This window comes from Nicotiana tabacum, unplaced genomic scaffold (genome assembly GCF_000715075.1).
Source record: "Nicotiana tabacum cultivar K326 unplaced genomic scaffold, ASM71507v2 Un00001, whole genome shotgun sequence".
NCBI lineage: Eukaryota > Viridiplantae > Streptophyta > Magnoliopsida > Solanales > Solanaceae > Nicotiana > Nicotiana tabacum.
Window position 1 is genome coordinate 3,405,275 of NW_027438239.1, and position 19,197 is coordinate 3,424,471.

The 19,197-nt window shown below is 35.8% G+C and overlaps 1 pseudogene; it reads right to left on the reverse strand.

The window, feature by feature from the left end:
- Nucleotides 1-2,346: 2,346 nt before the first annotated feature.
- On the reverse strand, nucleotides 2,347-18,819 carry LOC107826843 (rDNA transcriptional regulator pol5-like; annotated as a pseudogene).
- Nucleotides 18,820-19,197: the final 378 nt, after the last annotated feature.

The following is a 19,197-nucleotide window of genomic DNA, read 5'->3' on the forward strand; positions in this document are numbered from 1 at the left end:
AAAGCCTTACTGGTGAAGGTAGACATAAGAGATGGATATTTCAAGGCACAATGAGTCTATGTGACAAAATCACCATATCCTAGGTGTTAGTTCCTTCATAGCCGCCTTGAACTTGTGTTTAAAGACTTTGCTTTACCTAAGGCAAATTGTAACTTTTGTTTTTAGAATATTATAGTATAAATTATGCACGATGACTTAAAACTTCTAAATTCGCCTCATGCGCTCCCATCCCAAAACAACAAGAAATATGGTAGCCACTCTTGGACTCAGACTGCAATATTGGATGTAATTTACATTGGCCGGATTTCATACGTTATGAGTCGTTGGAGGTCAATGAGGTGACACCACCCAAAACAATATTCTCAATCGTTGAAAGAAAAGTGATGATACTAAATGAACAGGGAAAAGAAGCAGAATACATTTTTGATTCTTTATTTCTAGTACTTTAGTATGCTGTTGGACGGATAATTAGCCCAGTCGTTTGGTGTAACCAGCCTATGGTTGAAAATCCCCAGTGGCATTGAAAAAGTCCTACACCACTTTACCAACTGAAGTGAGATTGCAAGTCAAGCAATTCATTTGTTCTTTTCGTGATAGCGACTCAAATGATGGCCACTACTAAATCCTGCCTAACCTGTTAAAGACATGGGAAACTTCCTAGATCAATTCTTAATACAAACGAGTAATACGCCTCAATTAAGTTGAAGCAGCTATATGAATTTCATTGTCAATATCGTTCTATTTAAGTCCGTCTCAATCCAATAAAAGCAATTCTAAATATAAGAATTAAGAAGAAAAAATAGGGCACACACAGATCACACAATCCTAGATTTACTCAGGGTGTTAACAGTGACTCTCATCTACTTGATAATATGCCAGCAAGTTCAAAATTGCAAGTAATTCCAAATATAAACAATGACATGGAATTAGAGGTGTACATATGTCGAATTAGTTCGGTTTTGCAATTACCAAATCAATTGTGTCGGGTTATTAAATTTAAAGACCAAACCAAACCAATAAAACTCGGATTTTTCAATCTCGTATTTTCGGGTTATTCGGGGGTTTTCAATTTTTTTCCCGGTAAAATCTTCGTAGCACAAAACATATAATGTGTGCTCAAAATATTTCTTTAATCATAGTAAGATACAACTATATAAAGTATTTTCCAAGAAAATAATACAAAAATATGAGATGTGTCATGGCATCATCCTAAAATATTCAACAATAAAGACAATAAAATTATGTAATATAAATATTGCTAATTAAAAAGCCATAATAAAAATAAACATAATCTAAAAGTACTAAGTCATGCTAAAATAAGTAGACTTATAAGGGAGTATTAATTACATGACTAAACACTAAAAAAAAAAATATATAGGTTATGCATTTTTATCTAAATCATTGCAAAAAAAAAATTGATATTCAATATATTGTCGTTCCTAGTATTGAATTGAATGCCTTTTGTTAGCATTAATATTGACCAGTAGTCGTACCCACACGATGCGCAAAAATATTAATTAAATTAAATTGTGATCGGGCTTGTTTAAACATATTAGATCGTATTGCTTTAATAAATTTCAATTGCAGACTTATTTGACAGTATGATATACCCAATAATAAAATCTCTATTAAATTAAAGGGACTTATATAATCATTGAATAATATTTTTTCTATATTTTTCTTTATTCTATTATCCAATATTTAGTATTTTTACATTGTTAATAGAAATTTTTATTAGCATATTACTTTGTTTAATATTTTTGTCTGCTCGCTTTCTTTTTGTAATATAAGAGAATATATATATTTTATTAATCTTGAAATATTTTTTATTTTATATTTTATTCTGTTGTTGTCAATAATATTATCTGAATTTTAATGAACAAAATCTCTATTAAATTAAAGGGAGTTGTATAGTCATTGAATAATTTTTTTGTTATGTATTTTTCTTTATTATATTATCCGGTATTTAGTATTATTGCATTGTTAATAGAAACTTTTATTAGCATATTACTTTATTTAAATTTTTGTATGCTACTTTCTTTTTATAATATAATAGAAGATATATTATTTTTTATTTTTTATTTTATTCTATTATTTTAAATAATATTTTTTGAATAAATAAACATTTTATTTTTAAAAAGAAAAGAAAAAAATATTTTAAAAACAAAGAAATTTTGAATTGGCAGTTTTTTATTTTTTTGTAATTTTGTTTTTTATTTTAAAATAATTTAAAACTTCCAACTTGAAACTACTCTCCAATTTGAATGGACAATTTTTTTTTATTTTCGATTAAATATTATCAGAACTACTATTACTATCTGTTTTAGAACAACACAACAAAAAAGGTGTGCCAAACACAATAAAAATCCACTGTAAACAAACCTAGGATACAATAAAGTTCAGCGACAATGGTCAGAAAAATCACCAGGAAACAATTGGGTAGGAATGTCGTATTAATACTCAACTCAATCTTCACAAGTCAAAATTTTCTGGTAGAAGAATCACACGTGGCAAGAACTTCCAACATAACGATTTATATCAGATACCTCGCCCTAAAACTCACCTTTTCAAAGCAGAAAACATGTTACCCTGTTGAGATTCACAATCTGTTGCAGTGTCTTAAGAAACGACGCCTCAGTTTAAGTTTTATAAATATCTGATTGACTTTGCCACAGAATTTTCCCACATCAGCTCGTCTTGATGCCTTGTCGGACATATTTTCGAACAACTTATTAATTAGGTGGCCTAACCCTCGGAGATGTATTTTCAGCTTTTTCTTTGATGAATCCTGGCTGTTTTCATCAGGGTTTGTGGAGACGATCGAATTTATTATCTCCATAACCAGATCTAGAGATTCAATTTGCTGAAATTGTCGCTTCGCCTTACCACATTCCTTCAAAAGGCATCCAAATAGGCGATGTCCAATCCATGGACTCCTTTTGAAAACTTCTTTTAGAAATTCAGACGTCAATTGAGACCTTTTACTAAAGTAATCCTTCAGAAATTTCTTGAATACACCAAAAACCTTCTGAAGTTTAGACTCTGGAAGATTTGTAGCATTAATTATCTTCAAAATCCAAAATATTGAACTCTGAGAAAGAGAATTGATCATTTTGTATCTATTCAAGGCGACAGACTGCTTTTCCTTTGACAAGTTAGAGGCAGATTTCTTATACTTGAAACGCGTTGCTGCCAGCTTAAAGTTACTTTTCAAGAGTGACTCGAGCACTGAGAATTGGATGTCTTCACCTCTTGGATAGTCCTTTGCCTTGATAATTTTCTGTAGAATTCCCCATATTCGCTGACCAAGCTGTTCCCTACCTTTTGTAGATTGTGAGTTTATAAATGCTTGAGATAGGTGTGAGAATATTGTTAATACTTGTGGCTTTCCTGTAAAATGGTACATTTAAAAAAAAACTACTCCTCGATCAATCAATAGATCAAATGAACAAGTGTTTTGAGTTTATTAACAGTAATAACAATAGAAAGATGAAAGGTAGCTGCAACACTTGATGAAAGACAAACCACAACCTCAGAACCACAAGATCAAAATGCTTGTGCTACTGTTTCTTTTACTTCACGATAGTCTTTTAATATAGGTGAAATCTTTCTCTTCAAGGAGAATGGCATAACAAATGAAGATATATCATGTAAAACTAAAATAGGATGGCTGAAAAATGAATGCTGTAGGAGTATTGTGCATTAGAAAGATACTCAAACTGAATGTTATGGAACAGTTGTGAGACCAATAATGTTACACGGAAGTGCTATTAGGTCTCTAAAGCTCAAACATAGAGACAGGATATGACGTTGAAATGTAGATTTTAGTATGGAAGTTAAGTCAAATAAAATTAAACAAGATGATAAAATGATCACACAACAAAAGGATCAAGTAGCAAGCATAGAGAATAAAACAAGAAGAAAAGTTGCCGGAGTTGGATTGCACCCAGATGCACCAATCCTTATGTGCAACAATATGATGATTGAATGTAATAGAAAAAGAGGTAGACATAAATCACATGAGGGAAGTTTCAAAAGAACACAATTTCTTATATCAAAGTGGACTTAATTAAGAGTAGAACACAAACGGAAGAAGCAAAGCAAAAGAACCATATAAGTGTCAGCTGTTTTTTATTGTTAGATATACATTGGTCCAAAATTCATTAAAAGACCTTTTATTCTAATAAGAGACCTGCGTATGTCTCTATAGGTAAAGTCTGAGATTTTGAGAACATTTAGCTTTTATGACTCTTAATTTGCCTTGAAATACAAAGTATTTAAATATATGTCGAAATGGTGGGCTTAAATTGAGCTAAATGGTTATAAAAGATTAACATAGCCCCACATAAATTTGGGATTGAGGCCTAGTTTATGTTGAAAGAAACTTCACAATACTGTAATTTGTTCCATAATCCTTTATCCATGTTTCAGATACCAACCGGAGCAATAAAAAAAAATTACCCCCCCCCTTTTCTTAAAAATGGATTCGTTATTCATTTCGGAATCAGATGACGATTGAAATGCCGCTGATAACTCATGGAAAAATATCAACCTCCAAGAATCAAAAGATCATACCCGTTTCCATCATGATGATCATGCCAAAAAGCTAATCATGAAGTTAGGATATGAATTTAGATTATACATTAAGAGATAGATTTTGAAGTCAATCTTACACATCCTTAAGATAAATGTATTAGTATATCAAGAAAAGACTTACCTGGATTTTCATTTAGGTAAATCTCCAGCAAAGAGAGGACACGATGCTTGAAGTGGACAAGCTGTGAATCAGCAGTTTCACAACCAGCCTGGTTCGTCCATTCCATTATACATTTAGCAAGATATGTGTCCATGCGGAACATTGCATCATCATCCATTCCCTCATCAAAATCATCATCAGAAGCCTCAAGAAGTTCTGCGCTTGCTGCCTCGATACCAACTAATGTCCCTGAGTCTGCCTGTCCATCATTCCTCACAGTTTCATCCATCTCTGCTTCATCCGAATCCTCTGCTTCTTCAATGCCAAGAACATTGGCATCTTCGTCATCGTTCTCACTGTCTGTTTCTTGGCGTCTGGCTGGTTTGAGATTTTTCTTTATAACACGCAACATCCGAAGTAACCCATCATCCGTGACATCATGGCAAAAGCATTTGAAAACCTAATTTTTTTATAAACAAAAGAACATTTGAAAACCTAAAAAGACAAACACCTTTAAGTAGGTAAAGAAGAACTAGTAATTAACCTGAGCAACAGCAGCTGTTGCAGAAATTCACACGAACTCTTAGGTACTAGTATACATTCAACTGAAGAACTCTCTAACTAGAGATTTCCAACCATTCCATAATACAAAATACAAGCAAAGATATAAATAACACCTACATGCGCACTTTCCGAAAAATAAAACACAACAATCAACTTTCATGTATTCATATTATACATCTGCTAAGCTCTTTGAATTGTAAGTATCGGTGATGGACAAAATAAGATAATTGAAGAAATATTAAGTTCTCTTCCACCTTTAAAAAGACAGACTGGAGGAGCATCAAAAATACATGAAAAAGAACATTTTCCATAATACACAGACAACTCCGCATCAAAGAGATCAACTACAGAATGTTCTAATGAGTTCCTATTTTTGATTGTGTCAAGTCAAGCTGAAAACAATATGAATAGTATCATTATAAGGTGCTTTGACCTAGTGAAGATCATATATTTTATCCATTTGACGAAAGACCAAAGCATTCAATTTGTTGGGACAAACCAAAAAAGGAAACTCCGTCAAAACAATAAGGAGTACACCATCGACAGAAACACAATACAACAGGTGCATCCAGAAAAGGAATATAAAGAAGCAATGTATTCACTACTTTTTTCTTCATGAGATAATAAGGTTCATTTGAAAGAAACCCTATGCACAAGTATAGATAACAGGATGAATGGAGTTACACATTCAGTAAGATTTTCTCTTCGGTGTGAGCAGCTTGTATTGGTGCTAAAGGTGAACTTTGTGCTTTTAGTTTGTGTATTACATGGAGTTGAAGCTTCCAATCACATTTCAATAATTAGTAAGGACAACAGAAAAGGAAAGATATCTGTCTTGACAGCTAAATAGACCCAATCTTCCAACATGAGTAAATATCTAGTATCGATCATCCATTTTGTTTCTCAAGAAGAATATTGTACTAGTCAAGTCCACACCTCCCAGCCCCATTTGAGAATAAGAAATAGAAATTCTTACACACATAATGCAAGGATCAGTATCCTTGAGAACAGCAATGATTGCTATTGGAGCTAATGTCAAATACAATACGAAAACATACATTAGCTGTCACTAATTCATAGTGGTTTAGTCTTTACCAAAATTTTCTAAAAAAAGCTACTGATTATATATAACAAGCACCACTAATTAGCACTCAGCTTTAAAGATAGATATAAACTTATATTTAAGGCTAGTAACACTTTCCTTTTTGCCTTCAAAAATTCTATTGGCTCTTCCTATCCACAGAGTCCACCAACACAGCTTGACCTATAGCTCTATCAACAAATAACTTTTGAATTGTGCTTGAGTTGAGTATGAAAACATAAAAAGAACCCGTTATACTAAGGTCTGACAGTAGCGTATACCCCTCCATCCCGAAAACATACAGCTACTTTCCTTTCAGGCCGACCAGGAATAACTCAACATATTTCATAACTAGAAAGTTTTGTTTATAACAGTTGTGTCCGGGCTAATTTCATGCACCTCGATATTCCATCGAGTATTTGCTCCTCTCACCAGCAAATTATCATTAAATAGAAAGTTTTATATTCTCCATGAATCAAACTAATATAGGAGAAATAGTGTATAAAATTAAGATATGATGGTTGAACTGGAGAAGTGCTATCGAAGTGTTATGCAACAGGATGATACATACCAAAGTGAAGATCGAAAAAAGTGTTTAAGACCAAATGGGAGAGGGATGGAGGGCCTCTATGGTCCAATATATCCACAAGATCAGAAATGCAAATGTTAAGATGAATGCCCAGTCATACAAGAGTAGACAAGATTAGAAATGATCACATTCAGAAAAAGGTACAAGTAGTACACAAGATAGATAAAATGAGAGACTGGTCACTTGAGAAGATCTAGTCATGTCTTATGCCGACCACAAGATGCACCAGGTATGAGACCATGGTTATTAAAGGTGTTAAAAAGGACGAGGTAGAACTAAAATCACATGGAAGGAAGTTGTCTTGAAATACCAACAATCTCTAGAATCGATACGGACTTAGCAAAAAATAGCTTACAATGATACCTATTAGATGGAATAAAAGTTTGGTCATATTGAACGCCATTGCTTTAGGTCCACTCTTCACTAAAAACTTCTAGTTTTGTTAGAGATTTGTACGCCAATAGAAAATATAGAGAACTTTTGGTAACAGAAAAAGATTGAAACAGGTTTAAATGGAGCAACACGAATATTGAAAATTCATATTGCCGACACCTATCAGCTTGAGATTGAGAAATTAGGTGATGTTGTAACTCAGTGTTATACGCTAAAACATCCATATAAGTAAAAATTCCACTTAACTCTGTTTAAGTTTCTTCTCTTATCAAAGTCGGTAAGGTTTTTCAGGATAACTTGACATCATAATGCAGGAGGTGTAACAATGAATAAGAAATATTGGAAAGCACTTCCTCAGGCCAAGGCTTTGGGGGATAATAGATCAGCGGAGGCACTGACAGGATATTATCCTTGCTTTTCAGTAATTTACCTTCTCAATAGCAGTCCGCATCGCAGCTGATGACTGTGGCAGCAACGAAAGCATGGTGTCCACTAGGACATCCATCAATTCAGGTGTGCCATCTCTATCTGCTTCATCTTCTCCAGAGGAAGCAAGATCAGAAGATCGAAAAGCCTTTGAACAGCAAATAACCAATTCCGAGGCGGCTTCAGAAAATTCTTCAGGCTGAAGTAGAACTTGAAGCAACAATTGCATCAGAAGGTACCTCATGGAATGAAACTTATTTGTGTCAATACTTGGGCCCAAGTTTCTCTCCTGCGGTCATTTGAAAAAGAATAAAAAGGATTAACAATCTAACTTTGTCACAGAAGAAATTAAGAAGTTTTCACTTTCCTGAACACGGTGAATAGTAATTAATGTAATATAAAGAGAATACAAGTCGCTGATGGTAATAACTAATATAAGATGAGTAATAACAGGATATGGATCTTTGAATTAACAGCTTACTCAGACTCCTCACACAAAAGCAGGTCTACATTCTTATCAAACATAAAAAAGATTTAAATGCCTAAAGCAAGGGACATTGGTTTCACAAAGGCACAAAAAGCTTTGATTAGTGCTGCCGACCAGGATGCTACAAAAAGAAGAAAAAAAAAATATCACCTGTCTTGAGAGCTGAGACTCCATATCCTGCAATTTTTTGAACGTCATCCTCAGAGTTCAAGGACCTGAACAGTGAAACAGAAGGAATGTTTCGCAATGTGGTAAGAAATCGCATGAAATAAGCTCCAAGATCATTAGCTGCAGAACCACTTGCCACAACATGAGGTCCTTCGCCTTTTTGAGCATGTGATAGAAGTAATTGTAGCTGCTCAATGCACATCCTACAAAGAGCACTTGAAATAGAAGACTTTGGCCACCTAAACTTCTCCTCCAATTCAAAAGATGTCACCTCACTTCCAAGAGTTGAAGAGAATAAACCCTGAACAGTCAGAAATTTTAGAATTTCTCTATGCACTCTGAACCTTGCATTTGCATCCAGAGGTAGATGCTTCCAGCTATTGGAAAGTGACTTTAAAACCCAGCCTTTAGAAAAATCTGAGGTTCCTAGCGCTCTAAAAGAATCTTTATATTCTGCGGAACCAATTTTTGAGTTGTGATCTATTGTTTGACTCTGATATAAAGGCTCCTCTGAAGCATGACCTTTATCCAGGAACGTGTCAACCAAGTTCTGTATGAGAAGCACGCATCCAGACTCAGTTTTAAACTCAGCCATCAACTCTTTTACTGTTTTTGTCCTGGTGATGCAATCAAATTTCCCATTACTATGTTTCTGTACAGCCATAATAACTGCTACTCTTCTAACATCATCATGCTTGACCCACTCGCATAATTCTCTCATAAAATATTGACAGGCTTTGAATAGATTAGAGTCTTTTCTGGAAAGTACATCCATTAAGCAACGTACAACTTTGTAAGAGAGGACGTTGCAGATGCAGGAAACTGGCAGTTTTGGAAGGAGAAGCAGCAGCACATTGAGTGCCAAGTTCTTACAATCATGAGATGATGAAAGAATTAGTGATCCTTCAATGATAACTTCACAGAAGTTTTTAAGATTCTTCTGAATATCTTCTTCTGCTGAGCTACCATTGCGGGTTTTTTTGTGCTTTTTCATGAAACTTAAAGCTACCGAGGGATCAAACCCTTTCACAACATTTTCAGGTAAGAGAATATTTACCAAGGAATACGATACACTATGAGTTCGTGGATGGCAGAAATTGGACTCCTGCAGATCCATAAAGTCCACAGATCAAAATATGAACAAAGCTTTTCAATGAAGGGAAATGAAGAAGTTTAGTAGCACCTTCAAGCATTTGGAAAGCAGGGACAGATGTTCAACAGTGAAAAGCCTGCTGGGGCTATAAGGAAAAGGCAGAAGCTTGCCAAACTCTTTGCCATCGACACCAGCTTTCTCACGTATAGCAAGGGCAAGAGTAAAGCATCAGGATTTCCAACTTCTGGTGCACCTTCAAACCACTCTTTAAGTCCAGGAGCTTCAAGTATATGATTCGGCAAAGCTTCAACAGGCAACTGACATGACAAAATAGGTATGTTGATACAGCTAGATAGAATACAGCTTAAGGAAAGAACCAAAGTAGATAAAGAAGGATAAGATGGTAAAACACAAATACACTAAATTCAAATAGTTAAACCAGCAACATGACAAAGCACATTTAATTTTAGAGTAATAGGAAGAGGTGAAATTTTTTTGGACACGTAAAAGAACCTTTAGTTGCACGACAGCACTAAGAAGGTACTGGAACAGCCAGAACAGGTGATATTTAGTAGCCAAGTAAAAAAGATCCTAAAATATCCATCAGGAAGATATATAAGCTCATATGAGTTTGCAATGGCGAAAGAAAATCCAATCGGTGAAGCTATTTCAAGTAATAACTAAAGTGTACATGCTTAGCATAAATTTGCAATTCACAGGCTCGTAAACGTTATTGACCTTGTCGACCAACTCCAAAATAATTGAGACAGCAGGCTCTTGAAAGTAACGCTTTTCTGTTGCCAGCGAGACAAGAGAACCAATAAATTCTTTAATATAAGGAGTGTTTTTATCAGCAATCCACTCTAAAGTTAATCTCCCTGATCTTGCAATAGCTCCATAAGCAAACAAGGGTCCAAAGTCGTCCTACAAAAACCACTTAAAACTGTCAAGCCAGCACATAAGAGAACTGATAAGTTCACAAAGAAAGGTAATCTTTCCTACCTCCTTCATGGAAGAAGAGATAATTAGTTTCAACAGTGCATCCAGTTTTATGCATGGAACTGCACCAACCAATACTGTCATGCCTAATGCAAATCCTTGCCTTGCACACTGCACATATAAGAAACAGATAAGATTTTGTACGGGCATGTTGAGCTTATTAAGACAATCATGGCACATAGAACTATGACTGGAGTAGATATCTTTTCACTAAACCTTCAGTATTTCACTTAACCTTTAAATTCAAAACGGTGCAGCATATAGCTATTAAAAAATTTCAAAGACACGAGCTATGAGTATCTACCTGCCAGGCGCCAGCATGATCATAAAGTAACCTTTTGGGGTTTTACTATAAAATAAAATTTGTAAAGGTAAAGACAGGAGAGCGTAGTCTAAGTGTCTTATTGTACGACACAAGTTTCCAGAATGAATTTGCTTTTGTCACCCCTAAAGATATTAGTCTCCAAAAGAATTTCAATTATAAAATGAAGATGGAAAGGCATATAGCCCCTATTTAAGCTGGCAAATTAAATAGTAACAATAATTAGGCACTTATTATTTTCAACAAAACTACAGAACAATTATACTACAAATTAGACAAACACACCTCTCTTGATGAAGAAACGCCACGAATGAGCCTCCGAACTGCATATCTCAAAGAAGGGGCACAGTTATTCAACCCATCATCCTTTTCAGCTTCCAATTTGAGCTGACCATCAAGGCATCAACCACTTCCTTGTTCTCCAGATTATCATAAGCTTTCTGAATTTCAAGCAACTTAACAACTAAAGCCTGAGCAGCTGCTTCTCTAATAGACACCTCAGCAGCTGCAAGATCTGTAAATAGACGAATGTCGAGCTCAGGCAACCCACTAGTAGTAGTAGGAGAAATCTGTTAGTCCCGCCAATATTGCTGTATTTGTAAATAATAATTCTGCAAAATATAAGTTATCGTAATGAAACAGTAATTAATTCGAGCCCACTGAATTCAAAGTGTTTCCTTAAGGAATTTAATCCCCTCCTAGTACCCAAGGTAATGGATTATTTCCTCCCAGGATAGAACGAATCACACACTGGTGTAGCGGTACTTCAAACCCCAGTGTTTCAGCGAACACAAAGTTCGGTAGCAAATCACACTTACAGTTACTTTGTTTGAAGTTAAAACAATGCAGAACGAAGGAGTAGAAACTCAGAAAATCGTATGGAAATGCTGAGATGAAGGAGTGCAATGTATAGCCAAAGTTGAGCGTTTTCAGTTTTGGTGTATTTCGTTTTTCGTTCTTGTGTGGTGTCTTTCTTCAACAGCTGCTGCACATATATATAGCAGCCAGCTTTGAAGATGAACGACCCTCCATCCTCCATGGTGAAGCATGCACTAGCTTGTTTGTGGAGCAAGCACTTGGCCATGGTGGGAAGAGCATTAGGCGGCTGCTATTGCAGCTGGTGGTCAATACACGGATTGGAAAATATCCGTTACAAATGCGGATAATCTTACATTAATATTTACTATTAACAAATAAATTTGGTCCAAAAAATTAATCAATCAATCGATCATTTGACCAAATCCAAATCCAAATCCAAATCCAAATCCAAATCCGAAGCCGAAGCCAAAGCCGTAGCCGAGCCGAGCGACGACGGCGCGAGGCTTGCTTTCTTCTTAACTCTTTAAGAGCTACAAGAAGAGTAATTATATATATACCCACCAAAAATCTTTTCCTCTTCCAATATGGGACAATGTCTCATTGTCAAGAGGGGGAAACTTAAAATTTTACTCAAAAATTTTATTTTCCCTCCATTTTCCATTCACCCTCATTTTAAGACTATTTCATCTTAAAAACAAAACCTCAACAATCCCCCACATGAATGGGGAATGGCTATATCACGGAAGTTTGCATGTAAAAACTGTGTGATTTGCAAGCAAGGATTAATCGCATCTGGATAAGTAGGTTTCCCTTTGAACTTTCCGTAGTGAACTTATGTCGGATATACTCGGTCAATCGGTAGATTTGATATCTTTGAACCGTCGATCTTTGGTGTATACCTAGACAACCATAAGTCACACAACCGACCCTTAACCGTCTTTGGCTCTCATTGTTGTGTTCGTTTCAGCCATGAACACCGCCTGGTTTCATAAGTGCGTAGAGAACTGGCCTTACAAAGTTCTCCTTGAAGCGGCTAACACTTCACACTTACATAGGTGATTCCTAAACGTGTCATCCTGTAGATACACTATTTGATATACCCTGTATCAAATTTAGAAATCATTAAAAAGCCTTAATGCTTTATCCTTGGTATTGAACATTGTCTCATCACGAGAACGGACTAAAATTTTATTTGACAATGTTGAACCGTCATTAATGACTTTGTTTGATCTCCTTGAACCTAGATCTTGGGATCTCCAGTCTTCTAGGTAGAGTTACCGCCACAATGACTTGTTCTCGGCCATAGCCCCATTCCCTTGATGATTTCTCAACTACCTCTCTAGTTAGGCCTTTTGTAAGTGGATCCGACACATTATCACTTGACTTTACATAGTCAATCGTGATAATTCCTCTAGAGAGTAATTGCCTAACGGTTTTATGTCTTCGTCGTATATGACGAGATTTACCGTTATACATAACGCTCCCAGCCCTTCCAATTGCCGCTTGACTATCACAATGTATGCATATTGGTGCCAACGGTTTGGGCCAAAATGGAATGTCTTCCAAGAAATTCCGGAGCCATTCAGCTTCTTCACCGGCTTTATCTAAGGCTATGAATTCAGCCCCCATTGTAGAGCGGGCAATACATGTTTGTTTGGACGACTTCTAAGATACCGCTCCTCCACCAATAGTGAATATATATCCACTCGTGGACTTAGAATCAGTTGAACCGGTAATCCAATTTGCATCACAGTATCCCTCAATCACCGCAGGGAATTTACTGTAGTGCAAGTCAAAGTTCTGGGTATGTTCTAAATATCCCAAAACTCGTTTCATTGTCATCCAATGAGATTGGCCTGGATTGCTCGTATATCGACTCAGTTTACTTATAGCACAAGCTATATCTGGTCGTGTACAATTCATGATATACATTAAGCATCCCAACACACGAGCATAATCCAATTGTGATACGCTTTGGCCTTTATTCTTTGCTAATGCAAGATTCACGTCAATTGGAGTCTTTGCAACTTTAAAGCCCAAGTGCTTGAATTTTTCAAGTACTGTCTTAATATAATGAGATTGTGACAAAGCCAGACCTTGAGGAGTCTTATGGATCTTAATTCCCAGAATTAAATTAGCAACTCCCAAGTCTTTCATATCAAACTTGCTATTGAGCATACATTTAGTAACATTTATGTTGGCAATGTCATTACTCATTATCAGCATATCATCCACATATAGGCAAACAATGACTATGTGATTTGGAACATTTTTAATGTACACACATTTATCACATTCATTTATCTTAAAACCATTTGACAACATTGTTTGGTCAAATTTCGCATGCCATTGTTTGGGTGCTTGTTTTAGTCCGTAAAGAGACTTAACAAGTCTACATACTTTCTTTTCTTTACCTGGAACCACAAACCCTTCAGGTTGTTCCATGTAAATTTCTTCCTCCAACTCTCCATTTAAGAAGGCCGTCTTAACATCTATTTGATGAATTTCAAGACCATACACTGCAGCTAATGCTACTAACATCCGTATAGACGTAATTCTTGTAACTGGAGAGTATGTATCAAAGTAGTCTAGACCTTCTCGTTGTCTATACCCTTTGACTACGAGTCTTGCCTTGAATTTATCAATAGTGCCATCATCTTTGATTTTTCTCTTAAAAATCCATTTAGAACCCAAAGGTTTATTCCAGGAGGAAGATCAACCAATTTCCATGTATGGTTGTTCAATATGGATTCTATTTCACTATTGACTGCCTCTTTCCAAAACAATGATTCCGAAGAAGTCATAGCTTCTTTAAATGTTTTAGGCTCATTCTCCAATAAGAAAGTCACAAAATCTGGTCCAAATGAAGTAGACGTTCTTTGACGTTTACTACGTCTTGGATCCTCCTGATTACATGTACTTTCTTTTGTTTCTTCCCGAGGTCGTTTAGATCCTTCACCAAACGACTCACATTCCTTTTTATACGGATATATATTTTCAAAGAACTCAGCATTATCTGATTCTATAACCGTATTATTATGAATGTCGGGATTTTCTGATTTATGAACCAGAAATCGATATGCTTTACTATTTGTCGCATATCCTATGAAAACACAATCAACGGTTTTCGATCCTATCTTTACCCTTTTGGGTTTAGGAACTTGCACTTTTGCCAAACACCCCCACACTTTAAAATAATTCAAGTTGGGCTTCCTTCCTTTCCATTTTTCATATAGAATGGATTGTGTTTTGCTATGGGGCACTCGATTTAATATTCGATTAGCCGTAAGAATGGCTTCCCCCCACAAGTTTTGTGGCAAACCAGAACTTATCAACAACGCATTCATCATCTCCTTTAATGTGCGATTCTTTCTTTCCGCAATCCCATTAGATTGGGGCGTGTAAGGGGCTGTTGTTTGATGAATAATTCCATATTCTAAACATATTTCTTCAAAAGGAGATTCATATTCACCACCCCTATCACTTCTTATCATTTTTACTTTCTTGTTAAGTTGCGTTTCAACTTCATTTTTGTATTGCCTGAATGTGTCTATTGCTTCATCTTTACTATTCAGTAAGTAAACATAGCAATATCGAGTACCATCGTCAATAAAAGTTATGAAATACTTCTTTCCACCGCAAGATGGTATTGACTTCATGTCACAAATATCTGTGTGAATTAAGTCTAAAGGATTTGAATTCCTTTCAACTGACTTATAAGGATGTTTAACATACTTAGATTCCACACATGTTTGACATTTTGATTTTTCGCATTCAAACTTAGGCAATACTTCCAAGTTAATCATTTTCCGCAAGGTTTTATAATTGACATGACCCAAACGTACATGCCATAAATCATTTGACTCAAGTAAGTAAGAAGAAGCTGAAATATTATTATTGTTTTCCACAACCATTACATTCAGATTGAAAAGGCCCTCGGTGAGGTAACCTTTTCCTACAAATATTTCATTCTTACTTATGACAACCTTGTCGGATACAAAAACGCACTTAAAACCGTGCTTAACAAGAAGTCCAGTAGAGACTAAATTCTTTCTCATTTCGGGAACATGAAGGACATTGTTCAAAGTCATGACCTTGCCAGAAGTCATTTTCAGAAATATCTTCCCATATCCTTCAACTTTTGCTGTTGAAGCATTTCCCATATAAACTGTCTCTCCGGGTCCAGCAGGAGCATAAATAGCAAAAGCTTCTCTATCTGCACAAATATGGCGAGTGGCTCCTAAATCAAACCACCACAGTTTAGGATTTCCCACCAAGTTACATTCAGAAAGCATGGCACACAAGTTATCAACATCATCATGGTTTACTACCATGTTTGCTTGACCCCTTTTCTTGTCTTTCTTCGGAGCACGACACTCCGTAGATTTGTGTCCGTTTTTCCCACAGTTGTAGCAGTTTTCACTGAACCGCTTCTTGCTTGGGTTGTATTTCGGACCAGAAGCCTTCTTCCTCTTTTTGTTATCTTCAACAATATTTGCTCCCATTATTGTTGAATTTCCACGGCCTCTCCTTTCAGCAGCTTTATTGTCCTCTTCGATTCTCAACCGAACAATGAGATCTTCAAGGGACATTTCCTTTCGTTTGTGTTTCAAATAATTTTTGAAGTCCTTCCACAACAGAGGTAACTTCTCAATCATTGCTGCTACTTGGAATGCTTCATTGATGACAAGACCTTCAGCAAGTAGATCATGAATAATCACTTGCAATTCCTGGACTTGGGTAATAACAGACTTGCTATCTACCATTTTGTAGTCCAAAAATTTTGCGGCAACGAATTTCTTCATCCCGGCATCTTCAGTTTTATATTTCTTTTCAAGCGCATTCCACAATTCTTTTGACATCTCCACGCCACTGTATACATTATACAGATTATCATCCAGTCCGCTAAGAATATAATTTTTGCATAAAAAAATCAGAATGCTTCCACGCTTCAATACGATAAAGCGTTCATTCTCTGGAGTTGTATCTGGCAGATCAGGAACATCTTCCTTGATGAACTTCTGTAGACATAACGTAGTTAAGTAGAAGAACATCTTCTGCTGCCAGCGCTTGAAATCAATTCCGGAAAATTTTTCGGGTTTTTCTGCCGGTGCCAACGCCGGTGTTCGGCTTGTTGATGCGTTGGCAGTCACCATCGGAATAGCTTGGTTTCGCTTTCAGTCGTCATTTTTTCTGTAAAAGAATGACACAAACAAACGTTTAATACACGTTTTCAAACTGGAGTAAAAATCACGTAGATTTTAATCTCCAACAAAACGCCACAAAGGCTTTACTCTCCAAAACGGGAGTACACAAAACTACAAAGGTTTTAGTTTGCAGAATAATAAGAATAACACAAATACAGAAATAAATATTAAATTCCTTAAGATTGTTAGTCCCGCCAATATTGCTGTATTTGTAAATAATAATTCTGCAAAATATAAGTTATCGTAATGAAACAGTAATTAATTCGAGCCCACTGAATTCAGAGTGTTTCCTTAAGGAATCTAATCCCCTCCTAGTACCCAAGGTTATGGATTATTTCCTCCCAGGATAGAACGAATCACACACTGGTGTAGCGGTACTTCAAACCCCAGTATTTCAGCGAACACAAAGTTCGGTAGCAAATCACACTTACAGTTGCTTTGTTTGAAGTTAAAACAATGCAGAACGAAGGAGTAAAAACTCAGAAAATCGTATGGAAATGCTGAGATGAAGGAGTGCAATGTATAGCCAAAGTTGAGCGTTTTCAGTTTTGGTGTATTTCGTTTTTCGTTCTTGTGTGGTGTCTTTCTTCAACAGCTGCTGCACATATATATAGCAGCCAGCTTTGAAGATGAACGACCCACCATCCTCCATGGTGGAGCATGCACTAGCTTGTTTATGGAGCAAGCACTTAGCCATGGTGGGAAGAGCATTAGGCGGCTGCTATTGCAGCTGGTGGTCAATACACAGATTGAAAAATATCCGTTACAAATGCGGATAATCTTACGTTAATATTTACTATTAACAAATAAATTTGGTCCAAAAAATTAATCAATCCGAAGCCGAAGCCGAAGCCGAGCCGTAGCGAGCGACGACGACGGCGCGAGGCTTGCTTTCTTCTTAACTCTTTAAGAGCTACAAGAAGAGTAATTATATATATACCCACCAAAAATCTTTTCCTCTTCCAATATGGGACAATGTCTCATTGTCAAGAGGGGGAAACTTAAAATTTTACTCAAAAATTTCATTTTCCCTCCATTTCCCATTCACCCTCATTTTAAGACTATTTCATCTTAAAAACAAAACCTCAACAAAATCTCCGTCCTCTCATTACTTCTCGAGTCAAGAGAAGCCAACATTTGTTTATGCCCAGCCTCCGCTCTTTTCTCGGACTTGGCTCTGCGCCTCTCTTTGTCTAGAGCTCTTTTTATCTTCTTTCTCTCCATAGGATTGGTAGGTTCCTCCCCTGCTTCAGCCTTTCTCTTTTTCTTGTCTTTCTTCATTTTCCTCCCAACAGTTTCCACGATCATAATGCCAACGTTTGTCTGCCCATCAAAAAGTTCAAGTTGAAATGTACTAATAAAATAATACAGTATATTTTATAAAAACTAAAACAGAAAAAGAATTTGCACGTTCCTAAAATTATTTTGGTGGTTCCTGAAATACACAAAGTCAGAGAAAAATAGTTTCCTAATGAAATTAAAACAACATCAAGCTTGAAGTTTCTCGAAAATCATATACTTCCTAAGAAAGAAAAAAACATAAATGAAGTTGCCAAGTTGATGAAATTATTTCATTGATTCCTACACAGCCAACAATTAAAGAATATAAAGTATAATACACAACACACTGTTATCCTATCAGAAATTTTAAACGCGAAAGCCAAAATATCAGCTAACCATGGCCATGCACTAACAATGTTCAACTTCCACATTCATTTTTACTGTAGAAAACTTCGCAAGTAGAATAAAAATACTACTCCGACAGTCCTACTACATATTTATATTGCAAATGTACACGAGAATAAACTGATGAAAATATCTACAATTAAACTGGATACAGAGAATGGCAGAGAATAAAAGAGATACTCACAAGTCACATACAGTTTGACTCCGTGGGCGGAAGAAAATGGCGAAGAGTTTCCTATCGGCCAGGGAATTGAAGGAGAAGTAGATTTATATAGGTATTGGCTCTAATCCCTATTTGTTTTTAATCCAGGGGGGGGCGCAACAAATGTGAAGCATGGGCCAAGGTTTATTCATTCTAAAAAGTAATTTTCGTAAGTCATTTTTTTAAAAAGTATTTTTTAGTGAGAAATAGTTTGTATTTGGTTAATTTATTTGAAAAATATTTTTGAGTAATAATTAATGTTTGGACAAACTTTTAAAAAGTATTTCTAAGTGTATTTTTATCAAAAGTATTTTGGAATAGAACCTATTTTTTCGTGTTTCTCCGAAACTGCTTCTACTTCTACTCAAAAGTACTTTTTTCCTTAAAAAATTTGGCCAAACATCTTGATTTTGGCAAAAAAACACTTCTAACAAAAAAAATAAAATTACTTTTGGCCAAATAAAA